This window comes from Balaenoptera physalus, assembly GCF_965194825.1.
Source record: "Balaenoptera physalus genome assembly, chromosome: X".
Classification (NCBI taxonomy): Eukaryota; Metazoa; Chordata; class Mammalia; order Artiodactyla; family Balaenopteridae; genus Balaenoptera; species Balaenoptera physalus.
In genome coordinates this window covers 44,878,785-44,905,833 of record NC_138903.1, presented here as the reverse complement: position 1 = coordinate 44,905,833, position 27,049 = coordinate 44,878,785, and the positions used below count along the sequence as shown (strand labels likewise).

General features: G+C 38.0%; 1 protein-coding gene across 7 annotated transcripts in view; it reads left to right on the top strand.

Moving 5' to 3' along the window:
• SHROOM4 (shroom family member 4) overlaps nt 1–27,049 on the top strand; it is a 200,192-nt gene that overhangs the window by 46,526 nt on the left and 126,617 nt on the right. The gene's annotated exons all lie outside the window — the stretch shown is intronic.

Below are 27,049 nucleotides of genomic sequence, written 5' to 3'. Positions count from 1 at the left end.
CTCAGCTTCATGTTGTGGAAGCTCTATTTTGGGCTGGCATGGGCAAGGAGACTGGGGTCCTCCCACCCTAGTTCCCATGTGTAGGGCAGAGGTTCCATGCTAGAAGAGGCAACCATAGAAGACCATGGGCTACCAACCTCCCACAGGTCCTGTGCTTGTAGGGTGGAGATTCCATACCAAGAAGGGCATACCAAGAAGATGGGGGCTCCCATCTCCACCTTCCAGCTCTTGCTTATAGGGTAGAGATATCACTCAGGGAGAATCGGGCCCTCACCACACCCTCACTCCAGTGAAACAGTATAGAAATTCTGTGCAGGGGCTTAGGCAAGACTGGAGGGTCAGCAGCTCCAGCTCTGTTAAGGGGCCTGGTTTTATTTGGAACAGAGCATGGACGCACTCCTTCCTGTATTGTCAAAAACAATACAGATCTTTGTGTTGAGCAACTAGTAGAAGGCTAATAGTTCCATGAAACAAGGAGCAACAAATTAAATGGCAGACCAGCCAGAAGTTTAACAGAACCAGAGAGAGAGAGAGAGAGAGACAGGTTAAAAAGAGCCCTGTTAAAATCATACTTATCCCTGGGGGTGGGGAAGGCTGTGCACATATGCTACATTGCATTCCTTCAAAAACAACCTGAGTGGGCACTTGAGAGCTACTAGCCACTTCTTGAACGTGGAGCTGACTTAAAAGCATTTCCCAAGCCACACAGAGATCCATCATCAAGTTTGAAGCCTTACTGGCTCAAGGGGCATAAGCAACCTCTGACCAGTCACTAGCTGAACATTAAGTTATGCTGACCCAGGAGCAACTCTGAGGTAGTTAAAAACAAGGAAACAAACAAGGAGAAAAAACTGAGCAGTAACATTAGACGTTGTACAATGCAAAGGAATTAGACTTAACAAACTTAATTCAGGAAAGCCACCAGACAACAAGGCCCATAGTGGTGGTGATGGTGGGACTAATCAGAATCTAGAATTGCTACAATATATTATCTAAAATGCACAGTTTTCAACAAAACATTACAACAGATACAAAGAAACAGTGTGACCATTGTACAGGGAAAAAGTAGGCAACAGAGACTACCTTTGTGGGGGGCGGCACATGATGTACTTAGCAGACAAACACTTCAAAATAGCTATTATAAATATTTTTAAAGAACTAAAGGAGTCATTTAAAAAAATGATGAAAGGAAGATATAATAATGAATCATCAAAGAGAGAATATTAGTAAAGGGATAAAAGTTATATTTTAGGGCTTCCCTGGTGTCGCAGTGGTTGAGAATCTGCCTGCCAATGCAGGGGACACGGGTTCGAACCCTGGTCTGGGAAGATCTCACATGCCGCGGAGCAACTAGGCCCGTGAGCCACAATTACTGAGCCTGCGCGTCTGGAGCCTGTGCTCCGCAACAAGAGAGGCCGCGACAGTGAGAGGCCTGCGCACCGTGATGAAGAGTGGCCCCCGCTTGCCGCAACTGGAGAAAGCCCTCGCACAGAAACGAAGACCCAACACAGCCAATAAATAAATAAATAAATAAATAATTAAAATAATTTAAGAAAAAAATTTAAAAAAAGTTATATTTTAAAAAACAGTGACAGGAAACTTCTGGAGTTGAAAAGTACAATAACTGAGATGAAAAATTTACCAGAAGGGCTCAGCACTAGAATTAGGCTAGAAGAAGACAGAATCAGTGAACTTGAAGTTAAATAATTAGAGATTGTACAGTTTGAATAACAGAAAAAAAAAGTGAAAAGATGAACAGAGCCCCAGAAACCTATGGGACATTATTAAGTGCACCAACATACACATGATGGGAGTACAAGAAGGAGAGGAGAGGGCGAATGGAGTAGGAGAAAAATTGAAGATATAGTGGGTGAAAACTTCCAAAACATTGTAAAAAACAGTCTACACCTGCAAAAACTACCAAGGTCTACACCTAGGCATATCATAGTTAAAATGTTGAAAGCCAAAGGAAAAATCATGGGAGCAGAAAGAGAAAAAATGACTCATCATGTATAAGTGAACCTTAATAAGATCAGTAGCTGACTTTTCATCAGAAAAAAATAGAGACCAGAGGCAGAGGGGTGACATATTCAAAGTGCTTAAAGGGGGAAAAAAAGAAAGAAAACAAGAATCCTATATCCAGCAAAACTTTCAAAAATGTAGGCAAAATAAAGACATTCTCTGATAAACAAAGGTAGAGAGAATTCATTGATAACAGACTTGCCTTACAAGAAATATTAAAGGAAGTTCTTCAGGCAGAAAGGAAACCACATCACACAGTAATTCAAATCCACATGAAAAAAACAGAGTGCTAGTAAAGGTAATTGTGTAGTAACTGTAAAATACAGTATAATTGCATATTTCTTCACATCTTTCTTTAATTGATTTAAAAAACAATAGCATTTAAGATATCTGTGTAATTGAATCTTGGGGCCCGTAGCATATGGAAATATACTTAACAATGACAGCACAAAGTGGCAGGGAGGGAAGGAAGTGATAGTAGAGCAAGAAGGTGACACCAGAGAGTACCTCAAATCCACAGGAAGAAACAAAGAGTACCATAAATGGTAAATAAGAAGCTCAATTAAAAAAAAAACTTTATATAGTTTTCCCTTTCTTTTCCTAGTTCATTCAAAGAGCATATGATTATTTAAAGAAACAATTATAACACTGATGTTGGGTTTGTAAAGTATATAGCCATATATGGCATTAGTAATACAAAGGAGGAGGTAGGGGATAGAGCTATAGTGAAGCGAACTTTTTATATTTTATTGGAATTAAGTTAGTATAAAACTAGAGTATGATAAGTTACGGTGCATATTGTAATCCCCAGAGCAACAAATAAGAAAATAACTTTAAGAAAGAGAGTGAAAATTTAAAGTAGTTTAAATGATTCATTAGAAAATATCCATTTTCTATTGGTAGCATAAATGACAGAAATTTATCTCACAGTTCTGAAGGCTAGAGGTCGAAGATCAAGGTGTCAACAGGTTTGTTTTCTCTTGAGACTTCTCTCTTTGGCTTTCAGATGGCCCCCTTTTTACCGTTCTCACATGGTCTTTCCTCTGTACACATGCATGCTTTTGTTGTCTCTTTTGTCCAAATTTCATACTCTTATATGGACACCAGTCACATTGGATCAGGGCCCAACCCAATGGTATCATTTTAACCTAATTACCTCTTTTAAAGGCCTTATCTCCAAATTCAGTCATATTCTGAGATACTGGGAGTTAGGGCTTCAACATATGGATTTTGTGTTGACACAATTCATCCCATAACAATTGACAAACCTTTAAATATATTGATTGAGATAAAGAAGAATGAAATTACTGATATCAAGAATGGTGAGGGAATATCACTACTGAACTTACAGAAAAGTGAATAAAAATGGTAAGAGAAAACTATGAACAGCTGTATGCCAACAAATTTGATAACTTAGATGAAATGGAAAAATTATTGGAAAAATTAAAATTGTCACAACTGCTCAAGAAGAAATAGAAAATCTGAATAGTCTTATAACAAATAAAGAGACTGGATTAGTATTTTAAAATCTTCCCACAAAGAAAAGCCCAGGCCCAGATAGCTTCACTGGTGAAGTCTACCAAACATGTAAAGAAGAGTTAATACCAATCCTTCACACACTCTTCCAGAAAATAGAAGAGGGAACAATCCAATGCATTTTACAAGTATTGCCTTGATTCCAAAGCCAAAGATATCACAAGAAAATAAAACTAGAGACCAATATCCCTTATGTAAAAATCCAGGACAAAATACTTGCAAACTGAACCCAACAGCATATAAAAAGGATTATACATCATGAGCAAGTGGGATTTATCCTAGGAATACAAGGGTGTTTAGCATCCAAAAATCAGTCGATGTAAACATTGCATTAGTAGAATAAAGTACAAAAAGAACATGATCAATTCAATAGATACAGAAAAAGCATTTGACAAAAATCAACACCCATTCGTGATAAAAACCCTCAACAAATTGGGAAGAGAAAGGAACTCCTCAAGCTGATAAAGGGCATCTATCAAAATCCTACAGGTAACATCATATTTAATAGAGAAAGACTAAATGTTTTCCGCTTAAGATGAGAAGAAGATGAGATGTCTGCTCTCACCAGTTATATTCAACATTTTACTGGAGCTTCTAGCCAGGGCAACGAGACAAGAAAAAGTAAATCTGTCTTCATTTGTAGATGACATGACCTTATACATAGAAAACCCTAAGGAATCCACTAAAAAAACTACTATAACTAATAAAGAAATTCATCATGTTTGCAGAATACAATATCAACATTAAAAGGCACTTGTATTTCTGTCCAGTAACAATGAACGATCTGAAAATGAAATTTTAAAAAATTTCCATTTGTAATAGCACCAAAAGTAAAATAATTAGGAATATATTTGACAAAAAGTACAAGACTTGTACACTGAAAACTATAAAACATTAGTGAAAGCAATGAAATAAGACCTAAATAAATAGACATCCCATGTTCGTGAATTAGAAGATGATATTGTTAAGATGTCAGTACTCACCAAATGGGTCTGCTGATTCAACACAATCCCTATCAAAATCCCAGGTGACTTTTTTTTTTTTTTCAGAAAATGGCAAGCAGACAGATCTTAAAATTCACATAAAAATACAAGGGACCCAGAATAGCCAAAAGCAATTTTGAAAAAGATAAAACTTGGAGGACCTACAATGGCTCATTTCAAAACTTACTACAAAGCCACAGTAGTCAAGTCAGTGTGGTACTGGCATAAGGACAGACATATAGATTAATGGAGATCGGTTGAGATCCCAGAAATAAGCCCTTACATTTTTGATCAATTGATTCATGACAAAATTGCCAAGAAATTTCAAAGGGAAGAAATAATGTTTAGCTAATAGGATTTAACCAATAGTATTGACTAAAATTGATATTTAGCCAATAGGCTATCCGCATGCAAAATAATGAATTTGGTCCTCGACCTCACACCATACACAAAGAATTAACTCAAAATGTATAATAGGCCTAAGTATAACACCTTAAACTATAAAACTCTTTGAAGAAAACATAGGAGTAAATCTTCATGATCTTGGGTTCCACAGATTTTTAGACATGACAAAAAAGCACAAGTGATAAAAGAAAAAATGATAAACTGGACTTAATCAAAATTAAAATTTTTCACTTTTTAAAAGATGCCATCATGAAACTGAAATGTCACCCCAAAGTCTGGGAGAATATACCTCTAAATGATATATCTTCTAAAGTATTTGAATTCAGAATATATAAAGACCTCTTACAACTTTAGTACTGACTAAAAAGACAAATTACCCATTAAAAATCAGGATAAGAATTTGAATAAGTATTTTTTCCAAAGAATATATACAAATGGCCACTAGCACATGAATAGATGCTCAGTATCTTTAGACATTAGGGAAATGAAAATCAAAACCACAATGAGATAATATTTCTCACTCTTAGAATGGCCATAATAATTATTTAAAAAGACAATAACAACTGTTGGTGAGGATGTGGAGAAATTGGAACTCTCTCATACATTGCTGTTGGGAATGTAAAATGGTGCAGCTCTTTGGAAAATGGTTTAGCAGTTCCACAAAATGTTACACGTGGAATTTCCATATGAATCAACAATTTTACTCCTAGATACCTATTTACCTAAGAGAAATGAAAACATGTTCACATCAAAACTTGTATGTGAATGTTCATAATATCATTATTCACACTTGTCCCAAAGCAGAAGCACCCCAAATGTCCATCAAATGATGAATGGATAAAGTGTGGTATATCCATACAATGGAATATTGTTCAGTAATGAAAAGAAATGAAGCACTGTTACATGCCACTATATGAATGAACCTCCAACACATTATGCTTAATGAAAGAAGTCAGACACATAAGGTCAAATTGTATGATTCCATTTATATGGAGTGTTTTTTTTTTTTTTAAAGCAAATCTATAGAGACAAAGTAATTGGTGGTTGCCTGGGGCTGGGTATGGGAATGGGGACTGACTGTAAATGGCACAAGGGTTTTTAGGATGATGGACATATTCTAAAATTAGATTGGGTGATAGTTGCAAAACTCTATAAATATGGTAAAATTCATTAAATTGTACATTTTAAATGGGTGAATTTTGTCACATGTAAATTATATGTCAACAAAGCTGTTAAATGCAGTAGTCTGAGAAAGTAATAATAATTGTGATGATTTTTATAAAGAATAAGATCACTAAAACAAATTATAAAATCTATTCCCAGATAAAGTATAACTCCCAAATTTCTATTCCTATTACCTTTTCAGGATCTTGTTCCATTTGTCAATTTCCTCCATGTACCCCTTCTGTACCCTACCATGGACCTCTTCCTTTCGATTCTGTCCCACCTTTTCCCTTGCCTTGAGCCTATTTACCCTTCCAGAACTTCTTTCTCTCCCAGCATTATGGTTTGTGCTCTCATCTCTCTCCTAAAGTCCTTTTCTCCTGAGGTTTTATTTCATTTCCAAATCATGAGTGTTTTTCTCAAACTGCTGGTTCTATTTCTTTGACTAAAAGTGGCACATAATTTCTCCTGGGTTTATGCATTTGACATAAGCACCTGCTGTGTACTTGACCCTGTGATGATACTTGTGGTGGCCTATGTTGCTGATCTTTATATTTGGGGAACAATAAGAATTTTTAATGTGGCATATAAAATATTCTGTGTAGAAGTTCCAAAGAGCTATATTTCATGGCAGTTTTTGTTCAACCTATAGAAAGGTCTCTGTTTCAAAATGGCAAGTGTGTAATTGCCTTCTCTTAGTCCCTGAGCTGTCCCTCTGTTTGGGGTTTAAGCCAGTGGTGTGCTGGTAAACAGGACCTCCAGGGAAATTAAATAAATAAAACCTGATTTGTTGAATTTGTGATTTCCATAGTGGGTATACTCCCACCATAGTCAGTTTCAAGTTATTAACATGATATTAATGAATGCAGAGGTGGGAAGCTATCCAGTTTCAGCCTTCTGGGAGGTAATTGCTTAGTCCTAATCCCACCAAAAATAGCTTTCACACTGTCTCTGAAATACTACCCAACTTAGTTGGAAGGACTTTGGGGAGAAGAGAATGAATGGTTCTGGAATACCAATTCTGTGCTAGGCACTGTGCCCTTTAAGTACTCCTCATAAACCTGTGAGGGAGATACCCATTTCACAGGTGAGTAGATGGAGGCTCAAAGAGTTAAAATGGTCTGCCCAAAGCCCCACAGTATACTGCAGAGCTAGGATTTGAATCCTGATCAGGGCTTCCCGGGTGGCGCAGTGGTTGAGAATCTGCCTGCCAATGCAGGGGACACGGGTTTGAGCCCTGGTCTGGGAAGATCCCACGTGCCGCGGAGCAACTAGGCCCGTGAGCCACAACTACTGAGCCTGTGCGTCTGGAGCCTGTGCTCCGCAACAAGAGAGGCCGTGACAGTGAGAGGCCCGCGCATCACGATGAAGAGTGGCCCCCGCTTGCTGCAACTAGAGAAAGCCCTCGCACAGAAATGAAGACCCAACACAGCCAAAAAAAAAAAAAAAAAAAAGAATCCTGATCATTTTGCTGCCAAATCCCATGCTACTTTCATTGTACCATGATATCTCCTACGGCAAAGCTAGCAACAGAGAGAATGAGACAATGTACTTTTCCAGTGGTACTGCCCTAGATATTGTTCACCTTCTGGGGATTGGACATAAGCACATCACTTGAGGTGCATTTCACTTGCTAGAGGATGTTAGGGTAATCTCTCTGTGGGCAGCAGGAAGGGAAGGTGGTGAAGACCTTGGTGTGGGGCAGGGGACTTCCAAACCCTTTGATTAATTTGAGCTAAGGAGGGACTGAATTGAATAGCCAGGAGTTCCTGACTATTCCAGAGGAGTGGCAGAGGTGCTGAAGCAGCACACAATCCTTTTGGGCCTCAGGTGAGGCCTAGAATTGTCCATTTGAGGTCATTACTGTCCCTGGAGGTAGTGGTTTTCAAATCAAGTTAGGGAACATAAATGACTGAAGCAATTTTCTGAAAACAAATCTATGCCTTTTTTTTTTTTTTTGGCTGCGTCGAGTCTTAGTTGTGGCACGTGGGCTCAGTAGTTGCAGTGCGCAGGATTAGTTGTGGCATGGGGGATCTTAGTTCCCCGACCAGGGATTGAACCCGCATCCCCTGCATTGGAAGGCGGATTCTTAACCACTGGACCACCAGGGAAGTCCCCTATTTTTTTTTTATTAGAAATAAAACTCCATAACAACAGGAATCTTTGCCTGTTTTGTGTATTGCTAGATCCCTGTTGTCTAGAACAGTGCTTGACACTCAACATGTTGGATGGATGAATGGATGATTTGCCTCCAGGCCTGTAGCTCTTTTCCAGACCTGGCTACTACTTGAAAGCAAGTTTTTTTTCAGAGATCTCTAAGAGACCAACACTGAAGCTCCTCACTTTTTGCCAGCAAACGATTTCATTAGCAATTATGTAAAAACAAATGATGTTACTTGGTGATGAGATGTGTAACATTGCTTTAGGAAGTCCTCTTCACTGTCTTTGGGTAGAATAGCTACCAATTATTGAGTGTTTACGGTATGTTAGGTAGAGAGATAAGTGTTTTTCATGCATTAACATGTTAAATCCTCATAATGACCTTATGAAAGAGACACTTAATTAGGTCCATTTTATGGATGAGGAAATGGAGGCCTGGGGAGTTTAAATAGATTGCACCACAAGGCTGTACTCCTAGTATGAAGAAGAGCCAGTAATCAACCCCAGTTTCCCCCAACTATTAATCCTATACTTGCTCTAATATAGTACATTGCCTCTTTTTCTGTGCTACTAATCATTCATTGATTCAGGGAACATTTATTAAGTCCTAAGCTCTGTTGTATGTCAGACACTTAGACTTTCTGAAGGGAAAGGGAATCTTGCTCTGCTGAAATGTCATTAAAAACACTTATATTTTCTAACACCATTTCTCCCTATTTCCCATAACTATGATGCCTAGTAATTTGGAGCTACCAAGAGACATCAAATAACTTTACCTCTCCTCTTCCCAAATGCTTCAGCAAGTTCCCTGGGGTAAGAGTATCTTATCTAGTCCCAGAAGATGAATGAAATCTCAACCAATGGTTTTACAAACTCCATCATATCCAACTCCCAAAGGTTTTCTTTTGGCTTTCAGTACTTGAGATGCTCCCCCCAAAATGCTTAACCTTATATCAGATGAGTCAGAGCCATATGAATACAGCCTTTCCTTTCAAGAATGTTCTTTCAAAAATCCTAAATCTATTTAATGCTAGTTAAAGGGGCTTTAAAGGGTCACATAAGGAGTCCCAGCAATACAGTTTGCCCCTCTTGGGCTTGGGGACTCAGAAGGAGGTGGAAAGGGATTGGATTAAACCCAGGGCTGAACCAACCATTCCTTGATACCTCCGTTAAAGTTCTTGTCCCTTTTGTTGTTGTTGTTCTTTTGTTCCTTCAACAAACATTTATAGGATGTCAACTATGTGGCAGGCCTGGTTCTAGGCTGGTGCTGTCCAATATAAATATAATGAGAGCTATGTATATGCCATTGTAAGTGATCAAGTAGTCACATTAAAAAAGTAAAAAGAAATAGGCGAGGGAATTCCCTGGTGGTCCAGTGGTTAGTACTCGGTGCTTTCACTGCCAGGGCCCGGGTTCTATCCCTGGTCGGGGAACTGAGATCCCATAAGCTGCACAGTGTGGCCAAAAAAAAAAGAGGCGACATAAATTTTAATAATGGATGGACCTAGAGATTATCACACTAAGTGAAGTAAGACAGAGAAAGACAAATATCATATGATATCACTTATATGTAGAATCTAAAAAAATGATGCAAAGGAACTTATTTAACAAAACAGAAACAGACTCACAGACATAGAAAACAAATTTAGGGTTACCAAAGGGTAAAGGGGGGGAGGGTTAAATTAGGAGTTTGGGATTAACAGATACACACTACTGTATATAAAATAGGTAAATGACAAGGACCTACTGTATAGCACAGGGAACTATAGTCAATATCTTGTCATAACCTATAATGGAAAATCTGAAAAAGAATATACATATTCTTTTTCACTGAATCACTTTGCTGTACACCTGAAACATTGTAAATCAACTATACTTCAGTTAAAAAATTGGAAGAAATTTTAATCTATATTTAACCTAATATATCCAAAATGTTTACATTTCAACATGTAATCAATATAAAATGTTATTAATGAGACGTTTTACATTCTTGTTTTCATATTAAGTCTTTGAAGTCTGGTGTGTATAATAAACTTACAAACACATCTCAGTTTAGACTAGTCACATTTAAGTGCTCAGCACTCACATGTAGCTAGTAGGTAGGTAGTAGACAGGACAGCTCAGTGCTAGGCCTTGTTCTCAGGAACACTGGAATGTATTAGATACCCTTCTGTGAGGTGATGAAGAAAAGCATATTAGTGGGAATGAGCCTGATAATAATTTGTTCAGCAGAAAGCTGTTCTTTCAATTATTACCCACATGGGCTGCACATCATGAGGTTAGAACCCCATGTAACATTAACAGTCCTTTAAGCTCCTTCAAAGTCTCCTCCACTGCTTTTGGGAGAGCAACTCTCTTAAAGCACGACATCATTTTGATTCTGCAAATATTCTCCAAGGCAGGGAGGTCATAGACCTCTGGAGAGTGGCCATGAACTGAGGCAGGAAGTGATTTAAGGTGGGAACATCAGAGTCATCAAAGAAGAGGCCCCTGGTATTCAAGTCCTTCAAGTGATCCAGGGGAAGTACCAACAAAGAACTACCTACTAGCCTGGGGATTCTCTCTCTTTTCTATCCTCTACCCTTCCCCATACTCAGTCTCTTTTCCCAGGACAGTCCATCTCTCAGGGGCTCCCTGTCTCACCTCTGCGCTCTGGAGGATATGTAACTGTATGTGTGAGCGTGTGCAGTCATGTGTGTGGCTGTGTGAAAGCGTGTGGCTGTCTGTGGGACTGTGTGCTGTCATAACTCAGCTGTGTAAGGGATGGATGGGTGAATTTACAGCCCCAAAAGTATATCTAGGAATAATCAAGTAAAAGAAATCTTCCTAGTTTGTGTCCTCTCAGAAGGAGACACAAATTAGTGTAGCCTGAATTTAGGCCCTGAGCTCGCCTGACAATTTCTAGCGACAGACTCTCCCTGTCGTTGCAGGGGCTATCTGGCACAAAGGAGGATTCAAAACTGGAATCGGTTTTTCTCCTTTGGAAGACAATATTTTAAATCTATTTTCTCACATAAAGAGCTTTCAGAGTTATCTTAGGTTTTAGGCAATCTTCCTTGATTGGTGACTTAGCAGTGTGTTTTAAAAGAGAGCCCTTAGAGAAGGCAGGTTTCTTTTTTTAACCTTTCAGGGTAGAAAGGAAAGAAGGGATGAGAGAGTAGTACTTTTCAGGGAGCCCTTCCCAGCAGGCCTTAAGCCACATCAGGGGTTCCCTCATACTGCTTGTAAAGGCAATCTGGATAATGGGGTTAATCATCTGAAAAGTAAGACAGGTGGCCATCTTCCTGCTCTGAAACAGACACAGTCACAGATTGTCTGTCGTCTGCTTTCCCCAGGGAGAAGATGTGGCTCTAAGCCAGTGCATCAAAAGAGAAGAAAAAAGGCACATTCCTTAGGATTAAGGTGTGGGTGAGACTTACCCTGTCTGCTCTATCAGAATAGGAGGTGCTTACAGACCACATTTCCCGGAGGGCTTAGTCTGCTATTGAAGAACCATGTGCAGCCAGGAGTGACTAAACCTGGGTTAAAGCTAGAGGGAGATCAGGAAAAGGAATCCTTGTAAATATTGGGAACAAAAAGCATGGAATAAAATGTTTATCCTCTGTTTAGTCAAGATTTATTGAACACCTGATTAGAACATCCTGTGTTATCTTCCCAGATGTAGGAATCATAGAGACAAAAGGGGGAGGTAACTTTCACTTACAGAAATGTGCCAAGCACTTTACATATTCTTAGGGCCATCCTATGAGGTAGATGGCATCTTCCCTACTTTATCGATGAGGGGACTAATAATATCTATAGGACTTTTGTGACTTATAGCTAGTGAGGGGGAATTCAAACTTGGATATGCCTTATTCCAAAGCCCATTGTTCCCACTGCCTTATGCTGCTGTCTTAAGTCTTACTGTTTAGCTAAGGAGACATGACATCTATTCTCAAGAAACAATCAGAGAAAAGAAAGTTCTATGTTAACAATAATTAAACACTAATAATGTAAAGTAGAGACAGCATGTATTTGACATGATCAGGAACAGTTCTAAGGTCAGAGCAGACTTTGTATTTCCCTGATGGAGTTGGTTAGTTTCATGTTGGGTAGTAGGAAAATTGGACAAAGAGCTGTCAACAATACAGTTCAATGTTACTAAAGAAAATGACTATGGTTACCCTCCCCCAAACCATCTCAAAAACAAACCTGGACCAAAATTTAACAATGAACCCCAGCTCTGCTTGGTATGCAAAATATCATTAGCTCCTTAGCTAACATTATTTTGCCATAGTGATAGAGAAGCACCCTTTTGGCAAGGCTAGGTCTGAGTTATACCAGTGGGTGAAGAAATACTAGTTAGTTATTGTTCCCCTAGGAGACATAGCTGAGGATTCAATGCCTGATATTTCTTGAAGATAAAAGTTCCAATATTGTTTTGTCCCACTGTCACATCACCCTAGAAGCAACAATTTCACAGTTAATCAAAGCAGTGGTACCACATGGGTCCATCTGTATTCTGAACTATGTTTAGCATAGACTCCATGATTTCAATTAGAATGATAGAATTCTCTCATTGCCTCATAAGTCTTAACAAAACCAATTGTCTTGTTATAAATGAATAAAGATGGGTTCAATTAACAGTGCTTCAAAAAATACATTCTTCTATATGTATGTCTTTATGAAACCTTGGGTGAAGATAACGAAGACAAGTCTGAAAATTTCATCCCCTTTTTATTGAGCAAGAAAGACATATGGAGTGATATATTAAATGATGTTGTAATGGCTTGGCAAGTCTTAATGGCCAACCTCTTCTAGTAACCCATTTCAGAACAATCTTAACCAAGCTGTGGTTGGAGAGCTTTTTTTTTTTTTTTTAAATTTATTTATTTATTTATTTTTGGCTGTGTTGGGTCTTCGTTTCTGTGCGAGGGCTTTCTCTAGTTGCTGCAAGCGGGGGCCACTCTTCATCGCGGTGCGCGGGCCTCTCACTATCGCGGCCTCTCTTGTTGCGGAGCACAGGCTCCAGACGCGCAGGCTCAGTAGTTGTGGCTCACGGGCCCAGTTGCTCCGCGGCATGTGGGATCTTCCCAGACCAGGGCTCGAACCCGTGTCCCCTGCATTGGAAGGCGGATTCTCAACCACTGCACCACCAGGGAAGCCCTGGTTGGAGAGCTTTTATTAAATGCCCAGCACTGTACTACTACTGTCTACCATTTTCCAACCTGATCATTTGCTTGAGGGTGATGAAGGATGATGATGAACATTATAAGGTTTCTTTCCTTATAGTCCTTAAAATCAACTGAGGTAAATGCAGTTAGAAATAATTCAGAGACTTGACTGCTTCAGAAGAGATATAGCTATAGAAATAGGACCTCTTGGAACCATTTTAAGAAGAAAGCTACTGACAAATTCAGAAGTTCATCCCTTTAGGAAGGGCCTGTAATAACAGCAGTAAGGATTCCTGACTGAAGCCCTTTGGACACTTTTCTCTGGAAAAGCATGGGCCTGTAGTAGCTGATCTTGGCCAGGTGGGCTGGCACATATGGCACTCCTTTTTGGTCTCTCAGTATTAGAGTCTCATTGCCTAGATTCTAGCAAAGACCTTCATAATAATCCTTCCCTTCCTGGAAGTGTTGCCTGGAGGAGGCCAAAATAATGAGGTGGCTTCCCACTTTTGTTGGTGGTTTATGACCAGCTCCAAGTCCCCAAGGAGTGTCTCTGTTGTCCAAGACCAGTTCACTGTGCCTTTGACAATCCTCAAGAGATAGATGATGGAGGTTTTCTAACAACCAGATTTCTAGTGGCAAGGGCACAGCCCAGTCTGGGGTCAGCAGTGGAAGCCAGTTCAGGGTATCAGCGATTGGTAAGCTTGCTGAAACTCTAGTTTTATTTTTTTAATTTAATTTTTATTTTATACTGGAGTATAGTTGATTTACAATGTTGTTTTAGTTTCAGGTATACAGCAAAGTGGTTCACTTATATATATACTCATTCTTTTTCAGATTCTTTTCCCATATAGTTTATTACAGAATATTGAGTAGAGTTCCCTGTGCTATACAGTAGATCCTTGTTGATTATCTATTTTATATATAGTAGTGTGTATATGTTAATCCCAAAAGTCTAGTTTTAGAGAGAATCTCCCCGTAGCAAGAATATCAAGAAGTTGATTCACCACTTCCTCACACATCCTATGCCCTAACCAATCCATACCTGACAAGCTATATTCTTCAAGTACACCAAGATCTTTCCCACCGCTTTGTCTTTGCACATGTTGTACCTTTTCTAGAATATCCCCATCTCCTTTTTACAGAACTATTCTAGCATTGCTTATACTGGGGAGTAAATCATCTATGAGGAGATCTCTCTGTTACATTGTGATCTTTTCAAAGGTGGGAATTGTATCTTATTATCTCTGTTATCTCCATTAGCCAGAACAGAGACTGACATACAGCATGCTGAACCAGGTAAATGCTGATTAAGTAACTGAATTATTTATCCAGATGTGGCTGGGGTTGCATATTTCTGAATTCCATTATCAGTAGGCTTTATTTGGTATCATACCCTGTGTGTGTGTATTTCAGGGACCTCTTGTTTAATGGATTGATTAAACTTTTTGACCTTTTTTGTTTGTATCTTTGAGCAAAAGGTACATTTGTAGCCTTCAAGTGAATTGGTCCAATTCCCAGATTCCAATGGAACATCACTGGCTCCCTCTTGTGAGGCAGTCTCAGAATTTCTCCTATAATTAATTTCTTAGGAGGTCTGTGGACAAGCACATCTTAGTAGAGTTGTTCTGGGTCTGAATGCTTTGGCTTCTAAGTGTTGTGAACCAACAAGTTACTTCTTGGAAAACATTAAGACCTTCACTTGACAAGGGTAAAGAAGCCATTCTAGGAATCTTGACCAGCTCAAAAATCTGAGCACCCTGGAGTTTAAAGTCTTCCTGAAGGTCATGTTTATAACCTAATCTCACAAAGCAACTCGTACCAGTTTTGAGTTGCTCCCCCTTTTAGAGGTTTCTCTGTCTTTTAGAAGATTATTCCTTTTAAGGAACTAAAATCTGCCTCCAACTGGTCCATACAAAATGATCTGTACCTTCTTAAAAACTAACTGCCTTTTGAGTAGTTAATGACAGTGTTGGATTCCTCATGACATATTTTCTAAATTCAGTTTTTTCAGTATTTTTGAGCACCTTCCTAGTGCCAGGCACCCTGGTCTAATCTTCTCCAGGTCCCTCAACTGTTTCCCATGTATCAGGTTCCTCTGAACCACGTCTATAGATAATTTCCACCTTGTCACTGGCTCCAAAGTTTGGAACTTGTTACATGATATTCTTGTTAAATGCTTCCCATTATTCCAGCCAGTCCAGATCTTTAAGATCCCATCATATGTGAGACCTGCCATGTTCTAGGTGAGTGTGCTCTTTTAGTTAATCAGTATAAGTACCCAGTTATGGGACTTTGGAATAGTACCTCCCTGAAACAGTATGGTATAGTTGAATTGGAGGGCACCAGATCTGTTTTCAATTTATTTAACCTCTTTGGGACTCTTTGAGTGCAAATTATCCTTCCTTCATAGGGTCATTGTCAGAATTCACGAGATACTATCTATAAAACATTAAGCACTGTGCCTGAGCACTTAGTGGGTACACAATAGAAGTTAATGTCCCTCTCTTCCTGCCAGTTGGTCCTGCCTACCACTGCCCTCTACTGAGGAGAGTCAGTAACTGCTTAGAACTTGCATTTCTGGTTTGAGCCAAGTAGCTCTGTTCCATTCACTCTCTTTTTAGCCCTTTAAAGAATGGCAGTCTTATATGAGATATAACATAAACTGGTGGACTGGACTCAATTTTTTGAAAATAGTTCTTGTAAAAATATTACAGTAGATATCTTTGCCAATTTCTGACACAGCACAACTGAATTAGAGTTCTATATTGCATGGATAGCTATTGGTGAGACTTTTTTTTTTTAAGTATTATAAGATCCCAAGGTGCTAATCATTGATGTTTGGAATATAATCCAATTTCTGTTGTTCATTGTCATGTAAACAGTAAAAATCACAGCCTGAATATGAATTTCATTCACAGGTCTTCTGGATAATATGATCCCTGTGTTCTTTCTGAGAAGGAACATTTATATGAATTGGTATTTTAATTCCTCTGACAGGATGATGTAGGTTTGCATAAGAGCAATAAAAATACAGGGACCCAAGTGGTTCTTAGTGCCACACTGGTGAAAGGTCACATCGTTAGAATTATCTTCTATGAGAGGATTTGGGGGTGTGGAAGGAAATCCCTAAGCCTGGCAATCAGACATTATAGTAGAGTGAACAGAGGGTAGTCTTGGTGTCAGATCTGAGTTTGAATTCCACCTCGGCCATTCACTAGCTGTATGATCTAGGACAGGTCCTTTGACCTCACCTTACCTCAGCTTTATCTTGTATAATATGGGGAACAATTATACCAAGGATTTATTGTGAGTATTATAAATGAGGTTAACAATTCTGTACCACTTAGCACAGTGCTTGGCATATGGTAAGCAAGCAATAAATCATTGCTCTTACGATCGATTCCAGTTAATAGCAGTTAAGCCCCTTGGAGCTGCAGTATCATTTCCCTATTGGAGAGTGAAAGGAGCAATATCATGTACATGATTTGGGGATTCAATTCCTGGGTTCACGTAGAAACTAAGCCACCCTGAGTCCTTCAGATTTTGCTAGAAGTTTATAATCATTCACCTGAAGGGCAATGGGAATACACTGGGTTGTTTAATAGCCCTTGGCGGCATGTGGGCAAAAACAGTGAGAAGAACCCTGGGGAGTAATATATTGCTTGTTCTCTTGCCCACAATTCTTTAAATGCAAGTACTTGGATTTACCAACCCAAGCAGGAGTCAAAGGCTGCTGCCATTTTGGGGTTCTATAAACGTATATTCATGAATCTGGTGAACCAGTCACCAAAGCTCCCTTTAGGGAGGAGGGAGGTTACTGGAATCTTTGTTTCCTGTTGAGGAATCTTGCCCTAGAGACAAAAAGAAAATCCCTAAAATATTCTGCTCAAAAGAAAAGAGCAATCTGGCTGAGGTGGGTTACTTAGTAAAGGATAAACTTCACCACCAACCAGCTTTATAAATTAAAAATAGGCACAAAAATTAATCTATAGTGACAGAAAGATGACCGAGCCTGTGGAGGGGGCCAGGGAAGGGTGGGTGGCAGTTCAAAGGGCAGAAAGAGACTTTTGGTGTTAATGAGCTTTGACATATGTTCACCATCTTGATTATGGTGATGGTACATACATATGTCAAAGCTCATCAAATAATATACTTTAAACATGTGCAATTTAATGTATTTCAACTGTACCTTGATAAAGCTCTTACTTAAACCCAGTGCCTATAACACCTAGCATGTAGTAAGTGCTCGCTAAGTATGTTCTTGAATTTAGATAAATAATTGTGACAGACCAACTTCTAGAATGGCTGTGTGAGAAGCTCAGCAGACACCCTCACTAGTGAAATAACCATTAAACTGGTAAAATTTTTATCAGAAACAACTGTTTAAAGTGTCAGGAAATTGGTTTAAGGGCATGCAACAAATTGAGAAGCATTTATTTAAGAACATTTATTGAATCTTGGTAAGAACAATTGTCATATGTGGCATTTGATCCAGGACTTGCTCCTACGTCTCCTCCTAGCTTTATATTGCAGAAAATTTATTCTAGGTGGGCACAGCCAAAAGGCAAACAAACAAACAAAAAATACAAGGGCTCTCTTCTTCACTAACTCCTGGTTATAGGGTATAGTTTCACTCCAGGATGGGCAGGCTGCTAGTGACTCTAATTCTGCCCTCTAGTTTTATGTTGTGGAAGATTTATTCTGGGCGAAAATGGCCAAGAAGATGGAGGGCTCTCATCCCCGGCCCAGCTCCCACTCTTAAGATGAAGTCTGTTTCTTAGGCAGGTACAGCAAACTATGAGAGGCAGTTGGAGAAGACTGGCAACTCCTATTTTCTCCCTCCCAGGTCCAGGGCCAGGACCCAGATGTTGTACTTGTCAGACAAGGACTTCAAGGGCTCATAGGGCAGAGGTGTCACTCCAGAAAAAACAGGCTGCCATATCACACTTTCCTCACCTAGCTCCAGCATAGTTGCACAGCCTATGGAGGCTGACTTTCTTTAGAACAGAGCATGAAGGAACTCATTCCTAAAGGTGTTGTTGAAAACCATAGAGATCATAGTAGTGAAAATTAGAAAAGCAATTATATATTAGTAGCAGGCAGAAAAGAGCAGACCAGCCAGACATTTTGCAGAGAGACCTAGGGAAAGAAACCATCAAAATGGGCCCTGCTAAGATCAAACTTATCCCTAGTTTGGGCTGTACACATGCTGTAGGTAGGAGCAACCCATGCAGGGGCAACCAGAAATGTTATTTGTGAACTGCTGAATTCTGTTTGAATGCAGGGTAGAATCAAAACCTCCCTGAACTATGAAGGCATTCCACAAGCCATACAAAGATACATTGGCAAAGGGTAGAAGCTTTACTGGATCTGGGTGCCTAAGAAAAACCTTTGACCACTTGATCACAGGCTAAAACTAACTATGCTGAACCAGAGGTGACTCCCAGAAAGCCAGGTTTAAAAATAAAACAAAGGGAAAAATGAGCATGATGTCAGAGGTTGCACACTGCAGAGAAAATAGACTTCAGTGAGAATTAGTCCAGGCAAGTGATTAAAAAAATAGAGAAAAACAAAACAAAATAGAAACAGAAATAAGACCCAAGAAGGGGAGGTAAACAGAATCCAGGGTTACTACAATGTATTATTTATTTATTTTTTAACTTTTTATTTTATATCGGAGTATAGCTGATTAACAATGTTGTGATAGTTTCAGGTGCACAACAAAGGGACTCAGCCATACATATACATGTATCCATTCTCCCCCAAACTCCCCTCCCATCCAGGCTGCCACATAATATTGAGCACAGTTCCCTGTGCTATACAGTAGGTCCTTGTTGGTTATCCATTTTAAATATAGTGGTGTGTACCTGTCAATCCAAAACTCCCTGATTATCCCTTCCCCCCATCCTGTCCCCCTGGTAACCGTAAGTTCGATCTCTAAGTCTGTGAGTCTGTTTCTGTTTTGTAAGTTCATTTGTATCATTTCTTTTTAGATTCCGCATATAAGGGATATAATACGATATTTCTTTTTCTCTGTCTGACTTACTTCACTCAGTATGACAATCCCTAGGTCCATCCATGTTGCTTCAAATGGCATTATTTCATTCTTTTTAATGGCTGAGTAATATTCCATTGTATATATATACCACATCTTCTTTATCCATTCCTCTGTCGATGGACATTTAGGTTGCTTCCATGTCTTGGGTATTGTAAACAGTGCTGCAACGAACATTGGGGTGCATGTATCCTTTCAGACCATGTTTTTCTCCAGATATATGCCTAGCAGTGGGATTGCAGGATCATATGGTAGCTCTATTTTTAGCTCTATTATTTAAAATATCTAGTTTGCAATAAAAATTATGAGCCTTCCCCCCACCCAAAAAAAACCCAGGAAAGTGTAACCATGGAAAGGAAATAAGTCAGGTAATAGAAATTACTTTTGAGGGAGCCCAGATGTTATATTTGTCAGATAAGTACTTCAAAGTTGCTATTATAAATATATTCAAAGAAGTAAAGGAAAACATGTTTTATGATCTAAAGGATATATAATGGCAATGACTAATCAAATAAAGAATATCAATGAAAAGATAGAACACATTTAAGAAAAGAACCACATGGAAATTCTGGATTGTAAAAGTACAATAACCTAAATGAAAAATTCATAAAAGAGGATCAACAATATATTTTACATGGTAGAAGAGAGAATTAGTGAACTGGAAAACAGATCAATAGAAAGTATACATTCTGAAGAAAATAAAAAGAATCAAAAAATTGAACAGACACATGTAGAATACAAGCACACCAACATAAGTGCAATGGGAGTACCAGAAGGAGAGGAGAGAAGGGGCAGAAAAATTATTCATAGAAAGGATGGCGTAAAAGTTTCCCAATATGATGAAAGACATTTATCTAAGCATCCAAGAAGTTCACGAACTCCAAGTAGGATAAACTAAACAGATCCACACCTAGAGATATCATAGTCAAGATGTTGAAATTCAAAGCCAAAGAGGAAAATCTTGAAAGTAGCAAGTGAAAAAAGACCCATCACAAAAAGGAACCCCAGTAAGTTTGACAATTGACTTCTCATCAGAAACAATGGCTATCATGGGATGGGGGGATGACATATTCAGCATGATAAAAATCAACCAATAATGCTATATCTGGAAAAACTAACTTTAAATTTGTAGATTAAATAAAGATGTTCCCAGAAAACTAAATATGAGGAGAATTTGTTGCTAGCAGACCTGCCTTACAAGAAAAAGTAAAAGAAATCCTTCAGGCTGAAGAAAAAGCAATAATGGACAGTAATTTGAATCCATACGGAAAAAAAAGAGTGCTTATAAAGTAATTATGTAGTAACTATAAAGACAGTATAATTACATATTTCTTCTCCATATTTCCTTAGTTTATTTAAAAAACAATAGCATACGGAAACAGCAATGAGCACACTTAGCACCAGGATTTTAGATTTTAGTGCCATTCTCCAATAAAAGGAACCAGGGATCTTTGGAGGAATGGCTGATTCTAGGACTGGGCTAAAAAATATACAAGATGAGCCTGGAGAATCTTGTAGTGCCAGAAAGTAAGGAAGTGCTCAAAACAAAACAAAAAAATAACCACACACACATACACACACATACACCCACACCCACACACACACATACACAATGAAGGGGGTATGTGAAAGGGACACTGGAGTCAACTGAAAGAGGTCCTAATGGCCAAAGCTGAAACAACTTGAGCAGAAAAAAACCCAATAAATTAGTAATGGACTATGTCCCAAGGTATAAAATAAATATCCATGAGTCTATATGGGTATAAATAAATGATTGAATAAATATATAAATGGGGAGAATAGACAACTCTTTCATGCAGAATAATCCCAAATAATTTATGTTGATAATCTTCTCTCAGGTACATGGAATATAACTCTCCACTCTTTAAGTCAGGCCTGTGTATAGTGACTTCCTTGAAAGAGTACTGTATGGAAAAGGAAAAAAGAGTAATATATAGTGAAGAAAGCTGACAAACACTACCTCAGCCAGGTGATAAAGGTTAACATCAACAGTATTAAGTCATTTTGATAGTATGCCCCTTGATATGATGTGATGAAAAGGGCATTGCACTTTTGTGATCTTCCCCTCAAAAACCCATAGCCCCAGTCTAATCGTGAGAAAAACGTCAGACAAATACCGATGGAGGAACATTCTACAAAATACCTAACCAGTACTCCTCAAAAATGTCAAGGTTGTCAGAAACAAGGAGAGTATGAAAAACTGTCAAAGGAAAGAAGAGCCTAAAGAGATGTACCAACTAAATGTAATGTTGTATCCTGGATGGCATCCTGGAACAGAAAAAGGACATTAGGTAAAAACTAATGAAATTTTGAATAGTATGGACTTTAGTTACTAATAATGTACGAATATTGGTTAACTAGTTATTACAAATGTACCATATTAATGTCATACATTAATAGTAGGGGACACTGTGTGTGGGGTGTATGGGAAATCTCTGTACTATCTTTGCAATTTGTATATCTAAAACTATTCTAAAATAAAAGTTTATTTTAAAAGCAATAGCACTAACATCATACTTAATGATGATAAGCTTTCTCATTAGGATCAGAAAGAAGGAAAAGATGTTCCCTTTCACCACTCCTTTTCAACATTGTACTGGAAGTACTATATAATGCAGTAAAATAATGAAAGGTATACAGTTTGGGATGGAATAAAGAAAACTGCTTGTAGGTGACATGACGGTATATATAAAAAATCTGAAAGAATGGACACAAAAAACTTGGAACGAATAAGCAGTTACAGCAAGGTTGCAGGATACAAGGTTAATATAGAAAAGTAAATCACTTTCCTATATATCAGCAATGAACAAGTGAAACTTGAAATTAAAAACATAGTACCATTTACATTAGCACCCCCCAAAATGAAATACTTAGGTATAAATCAAACAAAATATGTACAAGAACTATATGAGGAAAATTACAGAAAGTCTGATGGTACTAAAAAAGAACTAAATAAATGGATAGATATTCCATGTTCATGGATAGAAAGACTCAATATTGTCAAGTCATTTCTTCTCAAATTGATATATAGATTCAATGCAATCCCAATCAAAATCCCACCAAATTATTTAGTGGATATCGATGAACTAATTCTAAAGTTTATTTGGAGAGGCAATAGACCCAGAAAAACCAACGCAGTTTTGAAGGAGAACAAAGTTGGAGGACTGACACTACTTGACATTAAGATTTTTTTTAAAATAAATTTATTTATTTATTTGTTTGTTTTATTTTAGCTGTGTTGGGTCTTTGTTCTGTGAGCGGGCTTTCTCTAGTTGCAGCGAGTGGTGCGCGGGCTTCTCATTGTTGTGGCTTCTCTTGTTGCAGAGCATGGGCTCTAGAGTGCAGGCTCAGTAGTCGTGGCACACGGGCTTAGTTGCTCCACGGCATGTGGGAATCTTCCCGGGTCAGGGATCGAACCCATGTCACCTGCATTGGCAGGCAGATTCCCACCCACTGTGCCACCAGGGAAGCCCGACATTAAGATTTACTATAAAGATACAGTAATCAAGAAGGTGTGGTATTTGCAAAAGAATAGAAAAATAGATCAGTGGAGCAAAATGGAGAGCCCGGAAATAGACCCACATAAATATAGCTCACTGATTCTTTTTTTTTTTTTAAACATCTTTATTGGAGTACAATTGCTTTACAATGGTGTGTTAGTTTCTGCTTTATAACAGAGTGAATCAGTTATACATATACATGTTTCCCCATATCTCTTCCCTCTTGCATCTCCTTCCCTCCCACCCTCCCTATCCAACCCCTTTAGGTGGTCACAAAGCACTGAACTGATCTCCCTGTGCTATGCAGCTGCTTCCCACTAGATATATATTTTACATTTGGTAGTGTATATATGTCCATGCCACTGTCTCACTTTGTCTCAGCTTACCCTTCCCCCTCCCCGTATCCTCAAGTCCATTCTCTAGTAAGTCTGTGTCTTTATTCCCGTCTTGCCACTAGGTTCTTTTTTTTTTTTTTTTTTTTTAGGTTCCACATATATGTGTTAGCATACGGTATTTGTTTTTCTCTTTCTGACTTACTTCACTCTGTATGACAGACTCTAGGTCCATCCACCTCACTACAAATAACTCAATTTCATTTCTTTTTATGGCTGAGTACTATTCCATTGTATATATGTGCCACATCTTCTTTATCCATTCATCTGATGATGGACACTTAGGTTGCTTCCATGTCCTGGCTATTGTAAATAGAGCTGCAATGAACATTTTGGTACATGACTCTTTTTGAATTATGGTTTTCTCAGGGTATATGCCCAGTAGTGGGATTGCTGGGTCGTATGGTAGTTCTATTTTTAGTTTTTTAAGGAACCTCCATACTGTTCTCCATAGTGGCTGTATCAATTTACATTCCCACCAACAGTGCAAGAGGGTTCCATTTTCTCCACACCCTCTCCTGCATTTATTGTTTGTAGATTTTTTGATGATGGCCATTCTGACCGGTGTGAGATGATATCTTATTGTAGTTTTGATTTGCATTTCTCTAATGATTAATGACGTTGAGTATTCTTTCATGTGTTTGTTGGCAATCTGTATATCTTCTTTGGAGAAATGTCTATTTAGGTCTTCTGCCCATTTTTGGATTGGGTTTTTTGTTTTTTGATATTGTAGCTCACTGATTCTTGACAAAGGAGCAAAGGCAATACAGTGGAGCAAAGATAGTCCTTTCAACAAATGGTGTTGGAACAACTGGACATCCACATGCAAAAAAAAAAAAAAATCAAGACAAAGACTTTATACCCTTCACAAAAATTAACTCAGAATGGATCATAGACTTAATGTGGAATGTAAAACTATAAAACTCCTAGAAGATAATATAGAAGAAAACCTAAATGACTTTGGGTAAGGTGATGAATTTTTAGATAAAACACCAAAGGCATGATCCATCAAAGAAATAATTTATAAGCTGGGCTTCATTCAAAATTAAAAACTTCTGCTATGCAAAAGAGATTGTCAAGAGAATGAGAAGACAAGCCACCAGACTGGGAGAAAATATTTGCAAAAGCATCTTCTTTATCCATTAATCTATCAATGGACACTTACAATATCTTGGCTATTGTAAATAATGCTGCAGTGAACATGGGGTGGGGTGCACATATCTTTTCAAATTAGCATCTCCAATTTCTTTGAATAAATATCCACAAGTGGAATGGCTGGATCATATGATAGTTTTATTTTTAATATATTGAGGAACCTCCATATGGTTTTTCATAGTGGCCAAACAAATTTACATTCATACCAACAGTGCACAAGGGTTCCCTTTTCTCCACATCTCCTCCAGCACTTCTTTTTTCTTTCCTTTTTGATAATAGCCATTTTGACAGGTGTGAGGTAATATCTCATTGTGGTTTTGATTTGCATTTTGATTTGATTGGTTATGTTAAGCATCTTTCATGTGCCTGTTGGCCATATGTCACCCTTGGAAAAATGTCTATTCAGATTCCCTGCTCATGTTTTAATCAGCTTTTTTTTTTATTGGCTTGTGTGAGTTCTTTATATATTTTGAATATTAACCCCTTGTGGGATATTTCATTTATAAATATCTCCTCCCATTCAGTACACTGCCTATTTGTTTTGTTGGTGGTTTCCTTCACTGTGCAAAAGCTTTTTAGTTTGATATGGGTCCATTTGTTTATTTTTGCTTTGTTGCCTTTGCCTGAAGAGACAGATCCAAAAAAAAATAGTTCTGAGACTGATAACAAAGAGCATAAGTATATGATTTCTTCTATAACTTAGGTGGTTTCAGGTCTTAAATTTAAGTCTTTAATCCATTTTCAGTTTATTTTTGTATTTTGTAAAAAAGTGCCCCATTTTCATTCTTTTGCATATAGCTGTCCAGTTTTCACAACATCATTTATCGAAGAGACTTTTTCCCACTGTATGTTCTTGCCTCCTTTGTCATAACTTAATTGCCCATTTAAGTGTGGGTTCATTTCTGGGCTCTATTCAGTTCCAATGATCTCTTTGTTTTTGTGCCGGTACCATACTGTTTTGATTACTGTAGCTCTGTAATATAGTTTGAAATCAGGGAGTGTGATACCTCCTGTTTGGTTCCTCTTTCTTAAGATTGTTTTGCTATTAGGGGTCTTTTGTGTTTACGTACAAAGTTTAGAATTACTTGTTCTAGGTCTGTGAGAAATGCCATTGGTATTTTGATAAGGAATGCATTGAGTCTGTAGATTGCCTTGGGTAGTATGGTCATTTGAACAATACTAATTCTTCCAATCCACAAGCATGGTATATCTTTCCATGTATTTATGTCATCTTAAATCTCTTTCCTCAATGCCTTGTCATTTTCTGAATATAGGTCTTTTACCTCCTTAGTTGGATTTACTCCTAGGTATTTTATTCTTCTGGATGCAATTATGAATGGGATTGTTTTCTTAATTTCTATTTCTGCTAGTTTATGTTAGTGTATAGAAAACCAGCAGAGTCCTGGGTATTAATTTTGTATCCTGCAAATTTACCCAGTTCATTAATGAGTTCTAGTCGTTGTTTGGTGGTATCTTTACAATTTTCTATGTATAGTATCATGTCATCTGCAAACAGTGACAATTTTACTTCTTCCTTTCCAATTTGGATCCTTTTTATTACTTTTTCTTGTCTGATTGCTATGGCTATAACTTCCAATACTATATTGAATAAAAGCGGCAAGGGTGGGCATCCTTATCTTGTTCCTGATCTTAGAGGAAGTGCTTTCAGCTTTTCACCATCGAATATGATGTTAGCTGTGGGCTTGTCATATATGACCTTTATTATGTTGAGGTATGTTTCTTCTATACCTACTTTCTTGAGAGTTTTTATCATAAATGGATGTTGGATTTTGTCAAAAGAATTTTCTGCATTTACTGAGATGATCATATGATTTTTACTCTTCAATTTGTTAATGTGGTGTTTCATATTGATTGATTTGCAGATATTGCAGAAATGGACAAGCTGAATATTCATTTCATGCATTCATATCCATTTAATGTTAATTCTAAAATACATATTGAATTGCACGTACCCTGTCTAGCCAAAATAATCTTGAAAAAGAAGAACAAAGTTGGAGGACTCACACCTCTTAAATTCAAACTTAGTACAAAGCTACAGTAATCAAGACAATGTGGTACTGTCATAAGGAAAGACATATATAGATAAATGGAATAGAATTGAGTGTCCAGCAATAAAATCATACATCTATGGTCAATTACCATATGATCCAGCAATTCTACTCTTAGATATCTACCCAAAAGAAATGGAAACATATGTCTACATAAAAACTTGTACATGAATATTCTTAGCAGCATCATTCCTCATAGTCAAAACACAGAAATGCCCCAAATGTCCATTAATGGTGACTGGATAAACAAACTATTATACATCCATATAATGGCATACTATTTGGCAATAAAGAGAATTGAAGCACTGATACATGCCACAATATGGATGAACCTCAAAAACATGCTAAGTGAAAGAAACCAGGCACAAAAGACCATACATTTTATCATTCCATTTATAAGAAAGGCAAATCTATAGAGACACAAAGTGATTAGT